We start from the raw sequence: 24,812 nt of genomic DNA on the forward strand, positions 1-24,812 counted from the left end.
TAGAATATTAAGAAAATTTAGCAAATGGAGACTAGAAACTTTATTTTCAAAAAATGCACAAAATCCAAGTCAGTGTTTCTTCAGATTTCTACCATTATTAAAAGAAATGGAATTATCAGAGTAGCTCTAATCACATGCAGCTGCCTGTTCACAACTGATTTTTTTCAACAAGCAAAAATTTGGGGTCCAAATTGGAACAAACACGCAAAACTCTGGGACTTCAGATACTCGGCTTAGAAAGGGACCTTGTGAACAAGCCTCGCACACTGAAGCTCACTGGATGCCTCCTACCTGGGCAGTTTACATGACAAAACGATACAAGCTGCTGGGTTTCAAGAGAAAAAAAAATCTTTAAAACTCTCCTAATGCTTTTTTCTGTAAACACAGGTGAATTTGTTGTCTGAGGCACCCTTCTTCCTTCTCACGGGTGAGGCAAAAATCTTCACTGAGAAGGTCAGCATCTTGTCTCCCCTGTGAACCCTCAGATGGAGGCTGCCACCATGAAAATGAAGTCATGAAAAGGAAATCTCAGAGCAAGACTGCACACTCCAAAGTATCGTGCACCGCAGCGTCACAGGGGTGCACGCCTATTATTCCACACCTGGTGCTATGCCAGTGCAGATTCTAGAGCCAAAGAAATACAGTCACTTTGACAAAGCAGTATTATTGGTTGGATGCAATACATTTGCTTGAAATTCTAGTAACTTCCCTGCATAGAATATTCACCCACTTAACATCCTTTCTTTAGATGAAATCTTATAATAGCAAATCTGTGATTATATTTCTTATTTTCATTTTTTTCCCCAAGAGCATTGTTGGCCTCTTCTGTATAAGAACTAAGAGTGCATCTATCTCCATTAGCGTTGTCACCCGGGTTTTATAAAATCATATTACAAAATGTGGGTCAGTGATCACTGAGTCATGTAATTTATCAAGACAATACCCAGATGCACTGTTTGACATTCATTCTGCAGGGACGCAATCTACTGGTATAAACAACTCTGCAATGCTTACTGTTCTTCAGAAGCAAAGCATTTACAACTGGGGGGAAAAAACCAATACCCATAGTTCTACTATCAAATATTTAATGTCCCAATATTTTATAAGATCATCTATCAGTGAAAACTGACAGCACAGCTCCATTTGGTAATACATCATCTCTTCACTTTGCCCTGCATATTATGTCTCCAGATTCAGAGTTTTCTAACCAAAAAGCACTTTGTCTCCTTGCCCAATCCCCTGATTTACTAAAGAGGACACTGAAGTACATAGCACAAATCAATGTTAAAGGACAAGTAAGTTGCCCAGTAGTTGGTGATAAAGTCTAGAACAAATGTTTCCATGATCAAAAATTCAGTAAATACCAAGTTCAATTCTTTCAAATTTTGTGTATTACATTGTTTCTCTAGTTTCTTAATCATACTGTTTAGGATAGAATTGATTTCCTAGTCCCTATACTAGAGACAGAAAATAGAATGGTGTTCGCCAAGGTAGGGGCAATGGAGAAGAGGAAGTTATTGTTTAACAAGTTTCAGTTATAAGATGGAAAGAATAATGCAGATGGACGGTGATGATGGCTGCACTGCGTTACTGTATTTAATACCACTGACCTGCACACTTAAGACTAGGAGTTTGAAATTTGTAGATACTGACAGGCATATGTAGAATAGATAAACAAGATTATACCGCATAGCACAGGGAAATATATACAAGATCTTTTGGTAGCTCACAGCGAAACAGAATGTGACAATGAATATATGTATGTTCATGTATAACTGAAAAATTGTGCTCTACACTGGAAATTGACACAACATTGTAAAATGAATGTAACTCAATTTAAAAAAAGTAAAAAAAAATGCTGATGACATGTTACTATATATAGAAAACCCTAAAAGGTCCACACAAAAGCTACTAGAGCTGATTGAAGAATTCAGCAAGGTAGCAGGTTACAAAATTAACGTTCAAAAATCAGTTGCATTTCTTTACACTAATGATAAATCAACAGAAGAAGAAAGTAAAGAAACAATCCCCTTTAAAATAGCACCCAAAGTAATAAAATATCTGGGAATAAATCTAACCAAGGAGGTGAAAGAATTATACACAGAAAACTATAAACCATTGATGAAGGAAATTAAAGAAGACTTTAAAAAATGGAAAGATATTCCATGCTCTTGGATTGGAAGAATCAATATTGTTAAAATGGTCACACTGCCCAAGACAATCTACAGATTTAATGCAATCCCTATCAAATTACCCAGGACATATTTCACAGAACTAGAACAAATCATAATAAAATTTATATGGAACCATCAAAGACCTAGAATTGCCAAAGCATTACTGAAGAGAAAGAAAGAGGCTAGAGGAATAACTCTTCCAGACTTCAGACAATACTATAGAGCTACAGTCATCAAGACAGCATGGTATTGGTACCAAAACAGACATATAGACCAATGGAACAGAATAGAGAGCCCAGAAATGAACCCACAAACTTTTGGTCAACTCATCTTCGACAAAGGAGGCAAGAATATACAATGGAATAAAGACAGTCTCTTCAGCAAATGGTGTTGGGAAAACTGGACAGCAGCATGTAAAACAATGAAGCTAGAACACTCCCTTACACCATATACAAAAATCAACTCAAAATGGATTAAAGACTTAAACATAAGACAAGATACAATAAACCTCCTAGAGGAAAACATAGGCAAAACATTATCTGACATACATTTCAAAAATTTTCTCCTAGAAGAAATAAAAGCAAGAATAAACAAATGGGACCTAATGAAACTTACAAGCTTCTGCACAGCAAAGGAAACCAGAAGTAAAACAAGAAGAAAACCTATGGAATGGGAGAAAATTTTTGCAAGTGAAACCGACAAAGGCTTGATCTCCAGAATATATAAACAGCTCATACAACTCAATAAGAAAAAAATAAACAACCCAATCCAAAAATGGGCAGAAGACCTAAACAAGCAATTCTCCAAGGAAGACATACAAATGATCAAAAAGCACATGAAAAAATGCTCAATATCACTAATTATCAGAGAAATGCAAATCAAAACTACAATGAGGTATCACCTCACACCAGTCAGAATGGCCGTCATTCAAAAATCCACAAATGACAAATGCTGGAGAGGCTGTGGAGAAAGGGGAACCCTCCTACACTGCTGGTGGGAATGCAGTTTGGTGCAGCCACTATGGAAAACAGTGTGGAGATTCCTCAAAAAACTAGGAATAGACTTACCATATGACCCAGGAATCCCACTCCTGGGCTTGTATCCAGAAGGAAATCTACTTCAGGATGACACCTGCACCCTAATGTTCATAGCAGCACTATTTACAATAGCCAACACATGGAAACAGCCTAAATGTCCATCAACAGGTGACTGGATAAAGAAGATGTGGTATATGTATACAATGGAGTACTACTCAGCCATAAAAACCGACAACATAATGCCATTTGCAGCAACATGGATGCTCCTGGAGAATGTCATTCTAAGTGAAGTAAGCCAGAAAGAGAAAGAAAAATACCATATGAGATCGCTCATATGTGTAATCTAAAAAACAAAAACAAAAACAAACAAACAAACAAAAACAAAGCGTAAATACAGGACAGAAATAGAGTCACAGACAGAGAATACAGACTTGTGGTTGCCAGGGGGGGTGGAGGGTGGGAAGGGATAGACTGGGATTTCAAAATTGTAGAATAGATAAACAAGATTACACTGTATAGCACAGGGGAATATACACAAAATGTTATGATAACTCGAGAGAAAAAAATGTGACGAGTGTGTATATGTCCATGAATGACTGAAAAATTGTGCTGAACACTGGAATTTGACACAACATTGTAAAATGATTATAAATCAATAAAAAATGTTAAAAAAATAATAATAATTTATGTTATGAGTATTTCACCACAATAAAAAGTTTGTAAGAATGAAAGATAAAAAAAAACTGTTAAATTAGATAATAGTTCAGTTTCAAGCTGAAGAATGTAAGTCACTTTCCAAGATACTTTTGGTGTCCTCCATGGTGACTTAAGTTTAGAGGATTCGTGCAAACAAATCAGAGGCTCAAAGCAATGGTCTGAGCAGGATGTGTGTGTTCAGCCTCCATCATGGATGAGTTTTCCAGGCTGACGTCCCTGCTCTGATTCTCTTAAAATATTGGCGTGCAAATAGTCCAAGGCGGGCCTCCCACCAGTGCTGCAGCCAGCCACAACAGTGAACTTTCAAGCAAGTTTAAAGTAGATCATTCATTTGCCTAGCGTGCAAGGGGACTTTAATAAAGTTGCTTTCTCTCTGAGTTTAAAATTGTACCACTTTGAAAGCTGAGTGAACTCTCTGGCTCTGATCTCTTGTTGGCATCAAAATATGGCCCCAGCCACTGAACAAATGGTTTCATTAACACATTATTGGTTATATTTGTCAGATTGTTCTTCTACTAAACTCAAATTAAAACCGAAGGGGAAAAGGTAGTTTTGTTTCCTGTGGCCTTCTCTTCACCAGATGGAGGAAAAGGAAAATAGTTAATTAAGAGGGAAGAATGAAGAAAAGCGGAAGCAATTATATCGTGTGGTCCTCCAGCGCACATGTGGCCAAATGCCGATCCTCAGAGAAAGGCACTCAGTGGCTTTCAGATCCGACCAGGCCAGACAACTGGCTCCGTGCCAGGAAAGAGACAGCAAAAGCTCAAATTCTATGGAACATTCAGGAAGAGTCCTCACTACAGGATACCCTGGACCACTCCCACAGCATAGCAAGCGTGGCTCTCCACCGTCAACCCCTTCTTGGCTCTTACTAAGCTGTGGGTTTCTCTAGGGAGAAGTGACTAGGCACGTGTGAAGTTTGTTTTCCTTCATTAATAGTGTCGCTGCTCCTCTCCTGAGAACCTGTTGCTCCTGCTGCATCTGCCTTAGAGCTCTGCTCAGCCCTCTTTGTCACTGAGGCTTCAGCTTGGAGCATTACTCTGACACACAAACTCCACGAACCCAGACACGCTCGCAGTGTATTCGACAGCTTCCCGGGAAAAAAAGGCACCCAGCCTGGCAGATGGAGACACGTGTCCTAAGATGAATGAGCTATGTACACCAAAGCTGTCACCAAAACCCCAGACTATAATTCCAGTGTCTGCCTCGGTGGTTAATGTCTGTAACTACGTGGGAATGCGTGTGGCTGAAGCCCAGCAGAAATAAAAATCAGCACACCTTCTTATGTTTCTTGAAACAGCAGTTCAGGAAGTAAAGACTGTATAGTGTGGACCTGGGTAAATTTTCACACATTCTTATAGATGCATGATATTAAAGACAAACTTGTTAAATAAAAGAAATACACTTGAGGGCATCTTTTGACGAATAAGGATAAAGAACTTCCTCAACAGTCAACAAATACATGAAAGCATCGTTCATATACATCCAGATTGCTGGATCCAGATTACAGGCCAGTGCGGTGCCGGCCTCGGGGCACACAGGTGAACAAGGGGCTTACAGGCTGGTAGCAAAGGCATATAATACAACATGCACATAAAGAGTGATGGCGCTGTGGCATCAGGGGGCCTACACTAACTATAAAGGGTCTTTCTGAAAAAAAAAGTGATGAGATCCAAAGAATTTTAACTTTAAGCTTCCTGTAGGAGCTGCTTTCTCAAGTTTTGGTATAGATGGAAGGAAGGTTTTATGTCTTCAATAGAAAAAAAAATGTAGTGGTTTTCAGAAATTAAAAAAGCAATTTTTAAAAAAGGAAGACATTCTCAACCAGGGTTCACACAGTTCCCAGGGAGAGGGGGGTTAGTCTCCATTCAGTCAATGTCAGAAAAAAATGTACGGCAGCCTTTCTCCCCACACCCACTCAATGGCATCCCCAAGGGCTTCTCCACTGCTGGTGGGCTGCAGCCTCTCCTAGCCTCCTGAAAGACCGCTCTCTCTCTCTCTCTCTCTCTCTCTCTCTCTCTCTCACACACACACACGCACACAATTACAATGACAATTAGTCACTGCCATAAAATTACTGGAGACACCGGTCATAAGCACGTTGCCAGAAAAGCTGTCATTCCCGGTTCTCCACGGATGCTGGGCTGCTCCAACTACTGTCTCTTTCTGCATCAGGTAAAAGTCAGAGCCCAACGGGGCAAACAGGCAGAAATACGGGGAGGCTGTATTGTTTTGAGAAGTGTTGCTGCCTGGAGGCAGCTGACAGTACAGGAAGCATTAGTCCCAACCGTCACCAGAGGACACTCAGCTATGTCTTCTTCGCTCACATTTTCACACAAACCCCACTCTACAGCATCAGCTTGCTCGCTTGCACAAAAAACTGGGATTTCAAGCCAGACTGGGTAAGTACATATGAAACTGGAAAGTGTAACACTCACTTATATTTCAATATCACTTTTTGTTGTATTAGTGGAATCAAAATGTTAAATTGCACTATACTATATATGATGATTTAATAAGGAAATTCTCTGTTATTTAGAAAACTTTCTTCTGGAAATCATTGTTGCTGCATGGACTCTCAATCAGAGGGGGAAGTCAAGGTAAAATTCACTGGATATGAGAAGGGTAAAGTTAACCATGATTAGTAGAAATGAAATGACTTAAATTTGAAATAGGTCAGGGAGACTTTATCAAAGAAGACAAAAAACTAGGGAAAAGCCACAGGCAGAACTGTGAAAAATGTTTCATTCTTGTGACCGTGAAATTAAGGCTGGTCAGTATCAGTGTTTAAGCTTCTCCAAAGAGGCCTGTTCCCCTAGCCATTTCCCCAGAAAGCAGGGTCCTTCCCCTCTACCGCTCGTGAGATTATTAGAATGAAAAAAATATAAACATCTTTAAAAAATAGTAATAATAACCAAAGGGTCTGGTTTTAAGCATCTTAAAGGGAGATCCAAGAAGGAACTCTGGAAGGAATTTTGCGGTAAAGAATGAGGTCAGCAAGGAAAAGAATTTGAGTTCCATATTCCAGAGCTCCCGGGGTTAATTCAGCATGGACAACACATCACGTGGTTTCACAGGCATGCCGGCTTGCCCACTGCCCCCCGCAACAGTAATGCTGCTAGAAAGGAACCTTGGAAGAGTGGGAGGTGACAGAAAACTCGTTTCCCTGGCACCTTGTGAACTTTGCTTTAGGACGAGAGCAGTCCTGGCAGAGTCTGCTGCTCAGCTGGGTCTCCTCCTGTTACTGTCCGCTGCTGCTGTCACAAGGGCGGCTCGCTGTCCCTGGGCACCATGTACGCGTCAGGCAGAGACAGGTTTTACCATTTCCATTGTCAGATGAGGACAGTATTAAGTAACTCAACCAAGGTGACTCAAAGCAGTAGGTAGAAGGGCAGGATTGAGACCCAAGCCTGCTAGCTGTAAAGCCCATGTTCTCAAACTCTGGACTGCAAACCCCTGCTTATTAACATAGCTGCCTCATTCCCTTATGTCTTAGAAGACCTACACTGCTGACCTCCAAAGTATGGGGCAAGGTAATCCACTGTTTTGAGTAAATGAAATATTAGAACTTCTTTAGAAAATATTAGAACATCTTTTTCTATTCGTTTTCAATCAAAAATCAGAAATGGTTACACCAATATTTAGTCTACAGGTTGAGCCTGGTGCCCGAGTCAGCATGTTTGCTGGGCACTCAAATACAGCACGTGTGTGTCCTGGAGGAAGAAGGGGGTGCAGAGCGGAGCCTTCCCTGTTCTTTTCCTTTGATATGCTGCAGCATCTTGTGGCTCACTGTACCTAGGTAGACACAGGTGATGTTTTAACAATGAGTAAAAAGTAAATGCTTTTTTAAAAATTTTGCTTAGGAGAGCATTTGGAAACTAGTTCTTTGAAAATGTTTGCATAGTTATAGGTTAAAGACATAATTCGTTTATCTTTCACCTTTCTGGTCACTCCAGCTCTCTCTGCCCACTCCAGCTCTCTCTGCCCACCTCTTCCCGTCCAGCCCCTGCTGGGCGCACGGACCCCAGCGTTCTTCAAGGAGACGTGAACTGACAGCATCCGGGCTGGGATCTGCTTGGGTTGCTTCTTTCTTGCTTCCCATCCCAGGTTTTCCTGTTGACTTGGAAGGCTGAAAGGCTACGAGACCCCACTGAGCACTCACGTGAGTGCGAACCAAAGTGAGCTTCTGAACCATGGAGAATGGGAGTTAGACAATGCATTTCCACCCTTTCTTTCCCCAGAGGGACTGTCCTGAGAAACAGTCATTTACACAGCCTTTGGGAAGACCGTCTCTCAATATCAAAAATCAGCCATGCTCCATACAAGACAGCAGCCAACTCAAGAATACATCCTTGACAGGCTCTCCCTCTCCTTGCCCTTCCCTCCTGCTCCCTGGGATCGTACAATTCCAAACAAAACCCAGGTTCTGCCTTCTGGCAAACCCAGGTTAAGGTGGGATGTCCCCTCACAGTCTCCCTTACCTGCACCAAAAAAAAAAAAAGTAGAAACAAAATATTATGACCAGTTTCAACATCCTCAAAATAATATATCAGTTGGTTTTAATCCCATTTGTTAGAATATAAAAATGCACCTCCTTCCAAGGAGTATGCAAATGTAACTGATTAAATCAGGAATGATAGGAATTTTTTTTGCAGAACTGAAACAATAACAATTAAAAAAAAAGCCTTTGTACAAAGGATGGATGATTAACAAATGCACATTATAATTAAGGGCAGCTAATGACGTGCCTCCTCCACAAGGACCCAAGTATGATTGTGAGGCATCCTTTTCAGCTAAGAACTTAGAAAAAGATCTTTGAATAGCTGAATCACAAAGTGTACGCCATGATTCAAGCCAGAAATAATGAATGTATTCAACCACATTTATGAAAGCAAAAATAGTTTGTACTATCAATAAAACTAAAAAATTAATTTTAGAAGTGAATAAATTAAATTGAATTAATTTTAAAATATTACATTCTTAGTTTTCATTTTTATTCTCTCTTTTATAGACATTTTATGATTCATACCCATAAAATTTTAAATCAATAAATAAACATATATTGGGATGAAACCTCAAAATTATTTTATTAATGGGAAGTGTGTTCAAAAAAATGTTTGGAGACCACTGACATAGATTGCCTGCACTTAATTCCTAATTCTGCCTCTTACTTCCTGTGTGACCTTGGACAAGTTACTTAATCTTTCTGAATTTGCCATTTGTAAAATGGGAATGATAATAATATTCACCTTGTAAAACTGCCATGAGGACTGTAGGTAAAAAGCTGAGCAACGCACCTGGCACACAGCTAGGAACACACAAATTTTTACTATTATTATTATTAAAATGATGTTAATGCAAACACAATATGTTCTTTACTTGCTTGACAGAAAGACCACTAGCCAACACAGGCGAAATACTGTACAGGGGTGCTTTCAAAGGCTGGAGTAGGTGTCCCTGAAAATAAAAATGCCCCTAGAAAGGGTGAAAAGCCTTTCAGAGAAGAAAGTCTTTAGGTGTAAGAGTTTTACAGATCTGGTCCAAGCCATTTACAGTTGGCCCTCCGTATCTACAGGTTCCACATCCAAGGATTCAACCAAAGGGGGATCAAAATTTATGGGCACACTTGCATGTCTTCACTGGAGAAATGTTTAAGATTTCTGCCCATTTTTCATTGGGTTTTTTTTATTTTTTTGTTATTGAGTTATATATATAAGCTGTTTCTCCAATGAAGACATACAAATGACCAATAAGCACATGAAAAAATGCTCAATATCACTGTTAGAGAAATGCAAATCAAAACTGCAATGAGGTATCACCTCACATCAGTCAGAGTGGCCATCATTAAAAAGTCCACAAACAATAAATGCTGGAGAGGGTGTGGATAAAAGGGAACCCTCCTACACAGCTGATGGAAATGTAGTTTGGTGCAGCCATCATGGAAAATAATATGCAGATTCCTTTAAAAACTGTGTTATAGTTACCATATGATCCAGCAATCCCATTCCTGGGCATGTATCTGGAGCAATCTAAATGCCTATTGACAGATGATCAGATAAAGATGTGTTTTATATATATATATATGAATATTACTCAGCCATAAAAAGAATAAAATAATGCCATGTGCAGCAACCTGGATGGGCCTGGAGATTCTCATTCTAAGTGAAGTAAGCCAGAGGGAGAAAGAAAAATACCATATGATATCACTTATTTGTGGAATCTAAAAAAATGAGACAAGGGAATTTATTTACAAAACAGAAAAGGACTCACTGACATAGAAAACAAACTTGTAGTCACCGGTGAGGAAAGCGCTGGGGAGAGGGATAAATCGAGAGTTTGGGATTTACAGATACTAACTACTGCATATAAAATAGATAAATAACAAGGTCCTACTATATAGCACAGGGAACTATATTCAATACCTTGTAACAGCCTATAATGAAAAAGAATATGAAAAAGAATATAAACATACATGTATAACTGAATCACTATGCTGTACACCAGAAATCAACACAACATTATAAACTGACTATACTTCAGTTAAAAAAAAAAACAGTATAGGAACACAAGAAAATCTGAGAATATCCATCCCCAGTTGGCTGAATCTGCAGACGCGGAATCTGCGGATACTGAGGGCTGTACTAAGCTGCTTTATACAAGAGACTTGAGCATCTGTCAATCTGTGTATCTGCAGAAAGCCCTGGAACCAGCCTCCCATGGATACAAACGGAGGACTGTATTTTACAAATAAGAAAGCCATGGATCAAAGGGGTGGGTTCATTTTCCAGGCATATGAATGGTAAAGCAATTTCTATCTTGATTCTGAACAAAGTTTCTTGGCCAGAAAATAAGGCGCTCGCTTTACTGCAGTCAAAAACTTCTACACCGGCACCTTTCCCTCTCTGAAGTCTGCCAATCACAGTGATGAGAGAAATGCCATTTGTAAAATGGGAATGATAGTAATATTCACCTTGTAGAAAATAACACACAACTTAGGGATGACAGCTCTTAAGAATGACCGCTGTCATGTTCAAATATGGTACCAACTCCAGCCATCTGCAACCCAAGTGTCTGGTCTGTGAGTAGAACCAGAGTCCATTACCTTCCAAGGCATTATGTATAAAGTAAGCTAAGGTAAGTTTGCAACCCCCAACACTCTCTAATGCCTTTCTGCCTTATTTCCCTCCATTACAGTTATCAATAACTTAACATGTTCTGTGTGTTGCTAATGTACGTTCTTTAGTGACTGTCTGTTCCACTACAGGGCAAGCGCCGGGGGGCAGGGATTTCTGTCTGTTTCCCTTTTGCAAATATTTGTTGAGTGAATGGATATGACCATCTGAGTCATTCCTGCCACTTTGGCTGTTAACCTTTGGCTTCTCTGAATATACAGAGGCACTGATTTCCTAAATTAAATTTCACATAAGCTTCCTGGACACCTGATCATGTAGAATTGGTTCTTCTACAAATAAGCATCTGATTTCAATGATTCAATTAAAATGTACCATGCAGTACATGTGAGCTAATGCCTACGAATTCTACTAATGCCGGCTAAAATATTATTTCCTAAGGAAAATCATCCCTAACCCTTGAGACAAGGCAGTCTCCATATTAATGACTTTCATTACACACAGTACTTTTGGTCATGTTGCACTTACCACAAATGTAATTAAATAACTATATTGTTCAATGACTATTTTTCTTGCTAAACTGTAAATTCCACTGAGAAAGGGACCATCTTATCCATCACATATTTTCAGGACTTAGCAGAACCTAGCATATAGTAAGCACTCAATGAGCACATGCGAAACAAATGAAAAGCAGAAATTAATAAGTATTCCACCTTGAATAGATAGTAGGGGGGACAAAGGATATAAGCTATAAATTTGGTCCACCAAGTCATTCAAGCAAACTCTAGAGAGCTGAGTAATTATTCCTTCGAATGAAGCCAGTTCCTAGTTTTTGCATCTAAAGCTGATGATATACAGTTACTTCTAGGAAGATATTTTCAGTTATTTCTTCTACATTTCCCAAATCTTAATATTGCAGGCTTAACAAGGAAAACTTCAATCTCCCAGGAGTTTTGCCTTTGACCCCAAGTGGATTGTACTGTCCAGGTTCCTGGTTTCCTTCCAAAACCTGTATCTGGTTTTAAGATAAATTTTCCCAAATAAGCCATAAACATGATTTTGATGGTCAAAGAATATTTTCATTTCAGATGAATAAACCAGAGGTAGTTCAGACTTCTAAAATTTGTGACCTATGTACCTGCACATACTTGCATTCATTTCCAAGTTTCCGTCACTGCTAGCTTGTAGGGTGGAATAATATCCTTCTTTCTCTTGAGCTTTGTTCCTGGATCCTAGGAGAATAAAATAGAAGCAAACTAAACCAAGCTTTCATGTTAAAGAGATATATAGGAGCAAGTTTCACCCCCTACCTACGTACACATGAACAATTCCCTGCCAAAATAACACTGTGTTCACCTTGCAATATTTTAGAATTTAAGAATTCACAAAAGATTTAACACCACGGTGACCTTATTTGGAACCAGACAGTCTGGAAAGAAGGACTGATCCTGTTTGTTCCTGGCAGTTCACAAACTTACCTGAGAATTTCAGAAATATAGAGATGCAATAGAATAGTATACTTGCTATGAGTGAAGAAAAAGAATCATGTTTCAATCTAAGTTAACAATTATGTATTTACTTCACACCACATGCTGGCTTTAAAAGACTTAAGAGTTTCCTCCCAGAACAGAAAGGATTTTCTGCTGGGATAGCAGTGGTTTGACTATGAGCCACATACTTTGCATTTTAAGCAGAACTACTTTACTCTTTGACTAACTGCCATGAAGGGGAAGAAATGAGACTTTTTTTTTTCACAAACAGGAAAAGTGGAAAAGAGAAAGAGATCTTGAGAGGACAGTCTTCTTATTGGCACAATGTATAATCTAGTCCTTTCAACCCCAAAATGAGAGAAGCATGAAAGTTTAATACATCCCAAAATACTGAAAGTAGGGAACTTGGAATGTGATGTGAGAAACTGACTAGAGCAATGGTTCTCTGCTTTGCTACACAGTGAAACTATTTCAAGAGCTCTAAAAACGGCCTGATGCTTGAGACCCACCATTAGGGATTCTGATGTAATTAATCTGGGTGTGGCCTAGGCATCTGGATTTTTCAGAGCTGATCTAAAGTGCAACTAAAATTGAAAACTATTATGCTAAAGGAATTACTGAGGTCCAAGGGTTCACAAGCCAAAGAACTCATTAATACCCAAGAGTCTGAGAAAATAAGAAAGATGTGAAGATTAAAGTAAATCTGGTTCTGTCACTGGGACCTGTCTGGCCAAGACGGTGATGCTCAGTGCATCTGGAAGATGGCGCAACCAGAAATTTCTGCTAGGGAGCCAGGGCCCCTTCCTCTAGAGAGCCTGGCCTCTTTTTTGGGTCCCAGGCTCATTTAGAAAAGACAAAGCACAAGCTGGTTGGTAATAAGTAGAGCAGCTCTGTCAAGGCTTTCATGGTGGAAGGCAATGAGACAGCCCCAGCTTGTTTTAGAGCTGGTCCAGGCTTAGCGGTCACTCTGACACCAGAGTGAGAGGTGGGGGTTGATTTTTTTTAATAATCATCTCTTTAGCAGTCAGACTTTCTTGATGATATCGATGACAAATATTATACCCAGATCTTTCCACCCATTTCAGATTTTCTAGAGCAATGAGTAATATCTCTTTTGTAGATCACAAGTTGTCTAACTTTTACATATACACACACACACACACACACACACACACACACACACACACACACACACATATATATCACCAAACAGGGAATGTTGGTACCTACTCAAGAGGTAATAAAATACTAAAGAAAATGAGACAAGAGTAATTAGAAGAGAAGTCCTAAGACAAAGACCTGGAAGATTAGAAAGAACAAAAAGAAAGGGTAGATTATCATGCTCCCATGCCTTAAATTAACTGTCAAATTCCTAACACTGAATATCAAAGTATTTCTGAGCACCATCTAACGTGTGCCATTCTATTTTAACATTATGCCTTTACGATCTTCCTCAGTGTTAATGGTATCAATGGCCTTATATCCAGAAGCCGAAGTGGGGTCTCTTAGAGGTTGTGAACAACCTCCTGAGGAAACCAGACATCCTAAGGGCTGTCCCTGTGACTAGGTGGTTGAAGAGAGAGTAGTATTTTGACCCACAGCAGAAGTGAGGCAGGATGGGGTGGTTTTTAATACATTCTGCTAGGTTTAAAATTATATAGATAGACTTCATGTACTCAAACATGAACAGTACACAATGGGTACAGCTAAGTGCACGTTATCTGTTGCCACAGTAATGATGTGAAACAAACCGAAAGACCTCAGCGGTGTTTAACAATAAATGTTCACTGCTCGCATGTCTGGAATGGTTGGCTAGATGGCTAGATGCCTCTGCTTCTCTTGGCTGGGCTTGTTCGTATATTTGTGTTGTCTGTCTGGGAGCTAATCTAGGAAAGCCTCAGCTGGGGCATCTGGAGCAAGTCAGCTCTGACCACATCTCTGATCCTGTCGTTGTGTCTTCCTCCAGCAGACAGGTGGGCATGTTCTCATAAACAAGACAGAGGGGCAAGAGCAAACAATGCACTTTTCAAGCATCCATACAATTTTCAAGCTTCTAATTGCATCATATTTACTAAACTCTCATCAGCTAAAATAAGTCACATGGCCCGGGCCAGTATCAAATAGGTGTACACTAGAAAGTTACACAGCAAAGCACATGGACATGGGGGCAGAAGGGGTAAGGAATTGGAGCAAATTGGTAATCTACGGCATCAGATTACCCAGTCTTATTTTAGTACAATGATAGGCACTGTAGGAGGTTCAGAATTGATATAGTACCTTACCTTTTAAATATCTTACAGAAATGTATTTTCAAAATGTGGACCATGACCCATTAGTGGGTTGTTAAATCAATTTAGTGGATTATGATCAGCATTTTTAATGGGATGGAGTTGAATGGAACAGCAGAATAAAGTAGAATAGAATAGAATAGAATAGAATAGAATAGAATAGAATAGAATAGAATAGAAAGTATCAGAGTCCGCCACCCAAGGGGAAGGGTGTATAGCTCAGTGGTAGTGTGCATGCCTAGCATGCATGAGGTCCTGGGTTCAATTCCCAGTACCTCTGTTAAAAAAAAAAATTAACAAATAAGTAGACCTAATTACCTTCCTTCCAATAAAAAGCATTAAAAAATTTTTTAAAAAGCCCCAAATCTGCCATCCATAAGGTTAGTATTGTTTCATGAAACCTTTGACTGGAGTGAGAGCATGTCCACAATGCTAGTCTTAATGGAAAATATATCTCTTATTGTAGATTTTAGACAGAAATTTGAAAGTCACTGCTTTAAAGCATACTGATCCAAAGTAAAATTCTGATTTGGCTTCATCCTTCATCCTCCCTGCCATCAATGGGACTCACTGAATGATGAGCTCTGAGCAAAAGAGCAAAACCTAGGTTTCCGTTAAGCAGCATCCAGTGAGTAAGAAGGCATTTTGGTGGATGAGTGAAAGTTTACCTTGTTGGTATAAATCATGGTCTCAGACTTCAGATGAGCTTCCATATTGCTGTAACAGCCTAAACTAATGCATAAGAAAATATTCTGGAACATCACTAAGTTGCATGTGTTATAATCAGATGATAATTGAATGATGAGTTTGAAAACAGCATTAAGATAAAAATAACTTCCAAATACATACAGATGATCCTCCCAGAAGCGTGATTTTTTTTTTTTTTTTGAGCTTCTGCTTTGTTTGTACTTAGAACTTAACAACAATCCTGCAAAGAGGATATGATGGTTATCATCCACTATCTATGTGACTTGGAGTGAAACTGAGCAGGACCCTTAGGGACCCTCTCTGTATACAAGTCCCCACCCTCTGTCCTTCATCTCGTGAAGTAAAAAAGCTTTGTTTCAGGCCTCCCCTGAGCCAAAGGGTGGGCTCAAGAGTTAATGATTAGGAAAATGTGAACAGGTAGTAACAAAGAATAGCTATTTGGCTGGGAAACTAGAAACAATTTAAACAATAGATCAGTCATATAGCGAGTCACAGGACCTTTAGCACCTCCTTGAAGGACATAGATAATAATGTCTGATGCACATTCCCAAGCTGATTTTACAGAAACTAGGCTCCTACCAGATGGAAATGGCTGGCCACAAGCATGTAGCCTCCAGGCCAGGTGGGATCAAAACGTTGATGATGTTGACTTATCACCAACCAATCAGAAGACTGTCCATGAGCTGATCAGACACCCTGCAACCCACAGCCCCAATGTTGCCTTTAAAAACCCTTCCCTGAAAGCCACTGGGGAGTTCTGAACTTTTTGAGCACCAGCTTCCCCTTCTCCTCGCTTGGCACCCTGCAATAAACACTGTACTTTCCTTTGTCACAACCCAGTGTCAGCAGATTCGCTTTGCTGTGTGTCAGGCAAGCAGATCCAAATCCAGGTTTGGTAAGAGGAGCATACTGCTTACTCTCTCAAATCCTTATTTCCCTAAGTGTAAAAATAGTACCATAATACTCAATCCACAGAATTCCTGTAAAGTTCTTGGCACAACGTAGGACCTCAGAAAAAAAGCTAGTTTGCCCTTTATTTATCTTGGTAATTTCCACAACACCTAGCAGGGTATGGAGCACATAGTCGGTGCTCAGCTAGTCAGCTTACAGAAAATGGATTGTACTCTCTAGAGTAAGGATATTTCTTTGGGGCCATCTGGTCCTCTCTGTCAAGAAAGTCTCCTGTAAAGGCAGCAGTTCTCAATAGAAAATTCATCTCCCCATCTCAAGACTGAGAACAACTGATTACTCAGCCTCCTTGGAATGTTTCTTATTTCTTTAGCCACCACTGATACTCTATGAGATTATCTCCTTCCTTCTTGCCTCCTCAGCACGTGAGGGTGTTACGACCTTTCTTTAGCTAGGGCTCTGTGGTTCTTCACTGGCATTTGATGTTAAACCTTCTTCTCACTCATGTTTTCTGTATATGAAAATATATCTATGGAATTTTTTTTGTTTCACTGACTGTCTTCTTTTGCAGAGTAATAGTATAATTTTGAAAGGTTTCATTTCTTTAAGAACTCAAATGAAAATAGCATTGAATAATAAATAAAATTTACTATGATTGTTCAATAAAATTTATAAAGAAATCAATATATTTTTAAAAGGTAAGTGGTAAGGCAAGCCTCTTTACTTTCTTTAAAATACTAACTTAACTAGTTAATATATCATTTTCCTTACACAGTCTTTATATCTCTTTGCAGTATCACACGCTTCCAGATTGCCTTAACATTATAATCATTCTCTTTAAAAGCCATCTGATGCTGATTCTATCTGTTTCAAGTCAAATAACCACATATGTAAAGAGAAGTGTTTCCTTTTGATATGGGATTAATAATAACTCACATGCAGCTGGGTCCAAAATAAGGCAATCATTTTGGAAGTGAGGATGCATTTCTAAGAATTTCAGCGTCCAAACGAATACTAGAGATAGGACTTGTTCTTACACAGTAAATGGTTCTGCTCCCTAATAAGACAGACCGAGCTTGCCTTAGATACATATGTTACACCATCAAATTCATGTGTATGTATGAAATACATTGCCCTACTTGATGTTATTTGCATTATACATATTTGTTTTATCCTTTAAAGGGATAAAAAAAGAGACCTGAATGCAGGAATGGGAAATTATCCTCCCCAATGTAATGTATGGGAGACCTGGGCTAGAAGATCACCACAATTCTAGGGAACAGTATACAGTTGAAAAGGCCAGTATTTAATCAAAATAATTTGCAGTCACGGCTAATTCTAGTAGAACCTCAGCTTTGGCAAATATAACATTTATGGTTTTGAGCACTTCAAAGCGATGCTAAAATTCCAGAACACGTCATCATTTGTCGTGTTATTCATACATTAATTTGAACTGCACATGTAGTAATGTGGAGATTTTTTTCCTTAGTGTTACCTTTCAAGGCCACCCCTGCTTGTCATTGTACTGCTTCCGCCATTCACTTTTGGCTTGCCCCATATACCCATATACCAAGCCCACCCATCCATAAACCACCCTCAGGTTTATCCTTCTCCTTCAGCTGGTGGTAGCGACCCCCTCCCCATCTCAACCTCCTGCCAGGTTTGAGCAGGGACAGGTGCTGGTGCAACCACTGTGGAGGGCATGGGGTGGTCTAGGCCCCTCATGCCCCCTGGTCCTCAGCCTTGGCTAGACCATGTCCATCTTAGAATGGATCACTGCTGGGTCCACTCAACTTTATAACTTGATGTGTCTAATAGAACCCAGCTCATAGTAAGCAGTTCCTGATGCCTGGACACTTAGATCTGCTAGAGTGTATGACCCAAATGACAGAGCTGCTCACACCACAGTCTGAACCCACTGCTGAGCCGTCTCCTGTTCCAGGACCGTCTCAAAGCTGACGGCCTTTGGTGTCACATGATACATGGGCTGGAGCAGTATTCCTACATACGGAATGTGTTCCTCCAGTACCTGAATAGGCCTTGTGGGCATTGTGCTGACTTCTTTTGTGATAGTGGATGAAGGTTGAGACAAGTTGTCTTAAATTTTGGAGATGTCCCAGCATGGCCCCTGGACCATTGGATCCCTGAAAGCTTTGCCCAAGTGGCAGGTCCTAAAGTCTTTGTAGAATTTATCTTCCACCCTGGAGACTGAGGACCAAGGTCCCCAGCATGCTCATTCTTCTTGCACATCCTGCCTAATCAGCATGATATCAACAATGCAATAAATCAATTGACATTCTGCAGGATATCCCAACAGGCTTGATATTTTCTGACTATATTATGGCAGAGGCCCAAGATTTAACACAGTCCTGGGGCAAAACTATAAATCTATATTGTTTTCCCTCCCTCTGAAAGTAAACCAGTTCTAACTTCTTCCCTGAAGGGAAAGAAAACAACCCCATTATCAAATCAATAGCGGCAGATTCTGTAACAAGGCCCTGCTAATCTGCTCTAGCAAACTAGATCCTCTCTGCACCCAAGCCCACTACTCGACTGAGTATGTGGTAGTAGGCCGTGGTCATTCTCCAAGATCCACCCAGTTTCTTCAGGGGCCAGACTGGTAAATTAAATGAAGCTACGAGGGGGACCACCACCACCACCACTACACCCTTGAGATCCTTAAGAGTGGCACTAATCTTCACTCTCACTCTTATAATTTGATATTGCTTTTTATTTGCTGTCCTGGCTGGGGATGTGGGTAGCCAGTTTCAAAGACTTCCTCTTGGCGCTCCCCACTATCGTAGCTCCTACCCCACAGGCTAAGGATAAACTTCCAAGTCTGCCAATTCCAATTACATATCCAGGAACTGAGACGAAGGCCACCTGGTGTGCCCACAGACCCCGTGGATCCATGGCAAGCTGGGCTTTGGCCAGGATTCATTTATTACATGCTCTTCTGATACCACAGCTCTAACAGTGGGACCATAATGATGCTTCAGGTCAGATCCTACGCCTGTCAATCCCTGAAATGTCCTAATATTTCCCTTTCCCCATTGGACAGCCACTCAGATAAATAGCCATGGGTCCCACTGTGGAAGGGCTGGAGGAATCATTATCATGTTTACTACTTGCCACGGTGCTGCAGAATCCTTCCCAGCGGAACCCAGCCACCTCTTCAGGCACTGGTTTCCAGATCTGAAAACTGGGAACAGGATTGTGACTTTTTATTGGGGTGACCACCCTCAGTTTCCTGCTCTTTTATGATTGTTTTCTGTGATTAAATGTATGTATTGAGCAGTATCAGCTTTGACTCCTCTTCTCTGTTGCTCCTAACAGTGTTATTTATATTCTGTTAACTGTCTCTCTGCAATTCTCTGTAGGTTAAGCCTCCTTGGCTGCCACTCAATCCTGGCAGTTGTCCCAAAAATTGCAACCCCCCTGGCTTCTGGCAGTTAAGTGTAGCCACCTGGCCTCTACAACGTGGGAGTTCCATAATCCTCGTTAGTACCAATGAGCCAAGCCCTGTGACAGCCTCTCCTACCATCAGCTTTTGCCTACAGAAGAAAGTCATGAGGAAATAGATGAAGAACACCTGAATAATACGAAACAGAGGCTGTTTATCCAGAGCTCGCTCCAGCGAAGGAATCAGCCGCCATCACTCATGTTTGGCACAGACTCAAAGGCAGGCAGGGGAGCGGAAAAGCCTTACAGTGAAAAGTAAGGGAAGACTTTGGGTGTGTTCTGATGGCAGGCTGTCTGCGTGGGGAAGCTGGGGGCACGCTACCTCGGAGGGCATCTGACATGACTGCTTTAGGGAGCATATTTGGCTTTGGTGGTTGGCCCTGAGTTGGAATCAAGCAAAAATAAGGAAGCTGCCCATTAGTGGCTAAGTCCTGACTATTCTGGGTCAACCGAGGCAGAGGCTGTGGTTGTGAGTACTTGCACATTCAGTCCCTCAGCCACCACTGAGCTTCCTGGTGGTGCTGGTGTCGCTCTAACCTGGGCTTGGTGTAATCCCTGGCCTTTTCTATGAAACACACCTCTCAGATGTGTTTCTCTGGCCTTACATAATCTATCTAGTCCAGACTACCCACCTCCCAGAGCATTTTAAGCCCTTCTTCCTTCATCTGCCATACTAATTCAGGGACATTGTTTTCAGTGGGCTTTGGGGGTCTTTTCAAGGGTATTAAATCCATTTGGGGAGAATGTCCCCAAGTTCATAAACTCATTCTTATTCAGGCTTATGTTCCAGACCTCCTGATCAAACAACCTCAAATCCAGCCCCCTGGGTACTCCCCAGCTCCCACCAGTCAATGCTGGCTAATTCTTGCAGCTCCCTTTCCTCTTTCCTTATCAGGCCCAGCATGTCCCCAGCTGGGTTTTGCTGCAACTTAACCCTAGTTATCAAACCAGTGGTCAGGAGGAGAGGTTAGGGCTGATCCTGAGGGGGGAGGCCTATTGCTTTGCAGAAAAGATAGTCCCCACAGTGTGTTCCCACCAGGGGAGAATACCATCTCTTAATAGGAAGGCGTGGGCCACCTCTGCAAGTCTGAGGGTTCACTGGGATATGGAGAGTCAAAGTCCTTGGGGGCATCAATCCAGATGTCCTCATCTGATGTGTCAGCATCCCAGGTTTTCCCAACCAGAACCCTCGTCTTGGTATAACAGATCTTTCATTTATTTTCAGTCATCTTGGTACCTTGGCAACTCTATTAAATTCTGAGTGTGGTCTTCAGCTTGTTCTGCTCCTGCACTGCAGGAAATAAGGGACTTTGCAAACCACAGGCTTTCCGGCAATATTCAATTGTTTGTTAACTGCCCTCGGTTTTTCATTATGCATCTGTAGGTTATCAGTGCAACTTGGTACCAACCAGACAATTCCACTAACTTTTAGAAATTTGACTGCCACTTTGTGCCAGAGTATCTGTTGCCCAACTTTCACTGGATCCAGTCCCCAAAACACACTTCACCTCCTGCTTTCCTGCCCCAGTCCTGCTACTGACATCAGTTGGGTCCTCTGGGAAGCAGACACCCAGAGGGAGGTAAGAGTGTCAGAGCAGAGCAGATAAGTGTATGGGATACAGAGGGGAGGAGGAAAAAGTGGGCATGAAGGGCTAAGTATGACACCTGATGAAGCCTCAGCCAGCCCAGGCAGGAGCTCCCGGGGGAGGAATGTCCTGCCCGGGACAGACAGGGCCAGGCCTTGGCTGGGGGGCTGTCTGGGGAGCTGAGGTGAACCTGAAGTTGCTATGAGCCCGAGAATTGTCAGTTACCTGCGCTTCCTGCAGCTGCCTCGTGAGTTTTCTCCCAACGGTGATCCCAGCAGACCTCCACGCCACCGCATCATCCAAGTCCCAACATTTGTATTTCCCTTGTTTTTCTCGACTTTGTGGACTCCAACTTCCAGACACATGTTCGTTAATGGCAGATAGACTTCTCTGACTTTTTTAATTTGATGGGAAAAAAACCTTGTGTTTCCCCTATAAACATAATCTTGGCTATTGGTTTCAGAGATTCTTCATCATTCTAAGGAAGTGTAGTCTATGTATAGCTTAATTAAGGACAGTTAGTAGGAAGGAGTGCAAATGGATGTTCAACAGGTACTAAGATTTCCTTTTTTTGAGCTGTTGATGTAATAATGCTGGAGTTCTTAGCCGTCTGGATCTTAGTTCTTGCCTTCTAGTTTCCCTGATTTCACCTTTTTACCTGAGCATTCTCTAAGAAACACCTCTCTCTCTCTGGTCCTTTCCCTAGTCAGGTTTCTCTAGCCCACAGCACCCAGATCTCAGTAGCTACCTGCTTGGGTGTACTCCTGTCATTAAAGGAATTCAGTAATTGATGCTCTTTCTTTCTTGTTTTTTTTTAAGCTGTTACTTTCACCCTCTGATATAAGAGCCCTAGACCTATCTATAGCTCAAATCCAGTGCCCCTACTCATTAGACTTTATTCAAATAATGCCTTTATGTCATATGCTGAGAGTTTTCCCATCACAAATTCTGTTCTACATTGTAGGTGCCAATCCATGCAAAATCTTAATCACTTACAGTATAATTTATATAAAATAGACCAAAAGAATAGTCTGCTGTCAGAATACAAAGACAGCCTTCTATCTTTTCTTACCACCCAGCGATTTTCAGAATAACCTTTCAAAAATAAACACTACCTTGCCCTTTTATACTACACGTCTGGATGTCTCAGATAATGTCCTATGGAAAGAGCACAAACACTTAGAGATAGCTTGTCTACTATGCACCGTTACTACGGTCTGTTTCTTCTGTTAGAGAAAGTGGCTAAAATAATTTGAGACTTGTGTCATCGATTACTCTATTGTCAGGCTTTGATTTTATAGTCAGGAACCATTTTTGGGTCCAGTTGCATCATCTCAGTATTGATCCCTGGCTTTTAATGGTCCTTCATCAGAGCCTTTACTGTAACATCAAAAAGGATGGATCAGAATGGATGGGAAATGGGCACTTGACAACAGATTCAGCTCCAAATGGCACAAATGACCTAGACCACCTACTCTTTAATTTTCACCCAAATCATTTGATAAATTTTTTGTTAACCTGGTTACATGATCTCCTGTCATAGCCACTTCCTTTATGCTGATGACATAGTCCTATTATCATTTTGTGAATGGCCTCAAGGAGCCACTAAGCTTTTTTGGACAATTACTACCATGAGGAACAGTTCAGTATCAATTAGACCAACACTAGGATTGCTGCTTGGCAAACACTCTTCAGCATCTTGATACCAAATACAGAGCAACTCTATGAAAATACTAACTCATTTCATTATTTAATGGAGAATTTTACAATTAACTCATCCAAACAGGCTCATTGGAATACAGTCCCACACAAAATTAAACATTCTACAAGTCGTACTATACCAGAGACAGAATACAATCCAAATCGGAGCTTGGCACCAAGGCCACACTGACGAGGGTGCTGGGGATAGAATTATGCAACAGACAATGTCATTGCTCCGTCCAGGCAACCTCAGACCCTTCCCACCATTTCTAAATGCCGCATGTTAGTCAGGATTCTCCAGAGAAACAGAACCAATTGGATGGATGGATGGATAGATAGATAGATAGACAGATAGATAGATAGATAGATAGATTATAGATAATAAGGATTTGGCTCATTTAATTATGGAGGCTGAAAAGCCCCAGTCTGCCATCTGCAAGCTGGAAATCCAGTGTTGTAATTCAGTCTGAGTCTAAAGACCTGAGAACAGGAGAGCTGATGGTATAAATCCCAGTCCAAGAGTAGAGAAGATGAGATGAGATATCCCAGCTCAAGCAGTGAGGCAGGAAAAGATGAATTTCTCCTCCTTCTTCCTTTTGTTCCATTCAGGCCCTCGATGGACTGGCAATGCCCAAGTTGCATAATCTTGGGGAGGGCAAGTACTTTGCTCAGTCCACCCATTCCAGCAATAATCTCATTCAGAAACCACCTCACAGGTACACCCAGAAATGACGCTTTATCTGGGCCCACTGTGGCCAGTCAAGTTGCCACATAAGATTAACCACCACACCACCTCTGAAGGACTCTTCCTGAGAGCCTAACCTTGTAACGGGGAAGAACAAATCTGACTCCATATTAGATCTGTCCCTTTAGCTCTAACTCTGGGCTCTGTTTCCTGTGCTTTATCATACCAGTTCTGCATCTTTTGTAAAAGAATGTTGCCTAAAGCCTGAAATATACAGGATAGCTCATTCTCAAGGCTCTGACCTAGAACAACTTTCCGTTCACACAGAGATAAAAAGTTGCAGAACAGAGATTAACATTTATCTTGTTGGAGGTTTACAGGAACATCCTGAACTGACCTACATGGACAGCTGTAAGAACAAAGAATTCCTACACCAAGAAGTTTGCAACAACCAACCACACCCCCTCCCCTTTTAGTATAAAAGAGCTTCAGTTCTGACTTGGGTAAGACGGTTCTCTAGGACATTAGTCCCCCATCTTCTCATTCTGCTGGCTTTCTGAATAATGTTGCTATTCCTTGCCCCAACACCTCATCTCTTGATCTATTGGCCTGTCACGTGGTGAGCAGAACGAGTCTGGACTCGGTAGCAACCTTGCTTGGCCTCCTTCCCTGCTCTGCCCTTCTTCTCCTTCTCCCTTTCTTCCAAGGACACCTCCTTAATAAAGCACTTACATACAGACCCTCATTGTAAGGTTGCTTCAGGAAAACCTGATTTAAGACAAACTGTTAATAGTTTTCTATCTGAAGCCGGGTTGGCCCTGGAAAATGGGAGGCTGAGCTCACAAGTAAGGGTCATATAGCACCAGCTGCGGGGAGAAGGAGGGAGAGAGAAGTTGGGAACCCAAATGAGCCAAATGATGTCTCT

At 41.1% G+C, this 24,812-nt stretch overlaps 1 long non-coding RNA gene across 4 annotated transcripts in view; it reads right to left on the reverse strand.

The window, feature by feature from the left end:
• The window catches only part of LOC123612296 (uncharacterized), a 165,048-nt gene that overhangs the window by 25,528 nt on the left and 114,708 nt on the right, over positions 1 to 24,812 (reverse strand). For all 4 annotated transcript variants that reach the window (XR_012502201.1, XR_012502199.1, XR_012502198.1 and 1 more), the window contains exon 4: positions 12,207 to 12,290. This is a non-coding gene — a long non-coding RNA (uncharacterized LOC123612296). The remainder of the gene's footprint in view (positions 1 to 12,206; positions 12,291 to 24,812) is intronic.

Source organism: Camelus bactrianus, chromosome 25 (assembly GCF_048773025.1).
Source record: "Camelus bactrianus isolate YW-2024 breed Bactrian camel chromosome 25, ASM4877302v1, whole genome shotgun sequence".
Lineage (NCBI taxonomy): Eukaryota > Metazoa > Chordata > Mammalia > Artiodactyla > Camelidae > Camelus > Camelus bactrianus.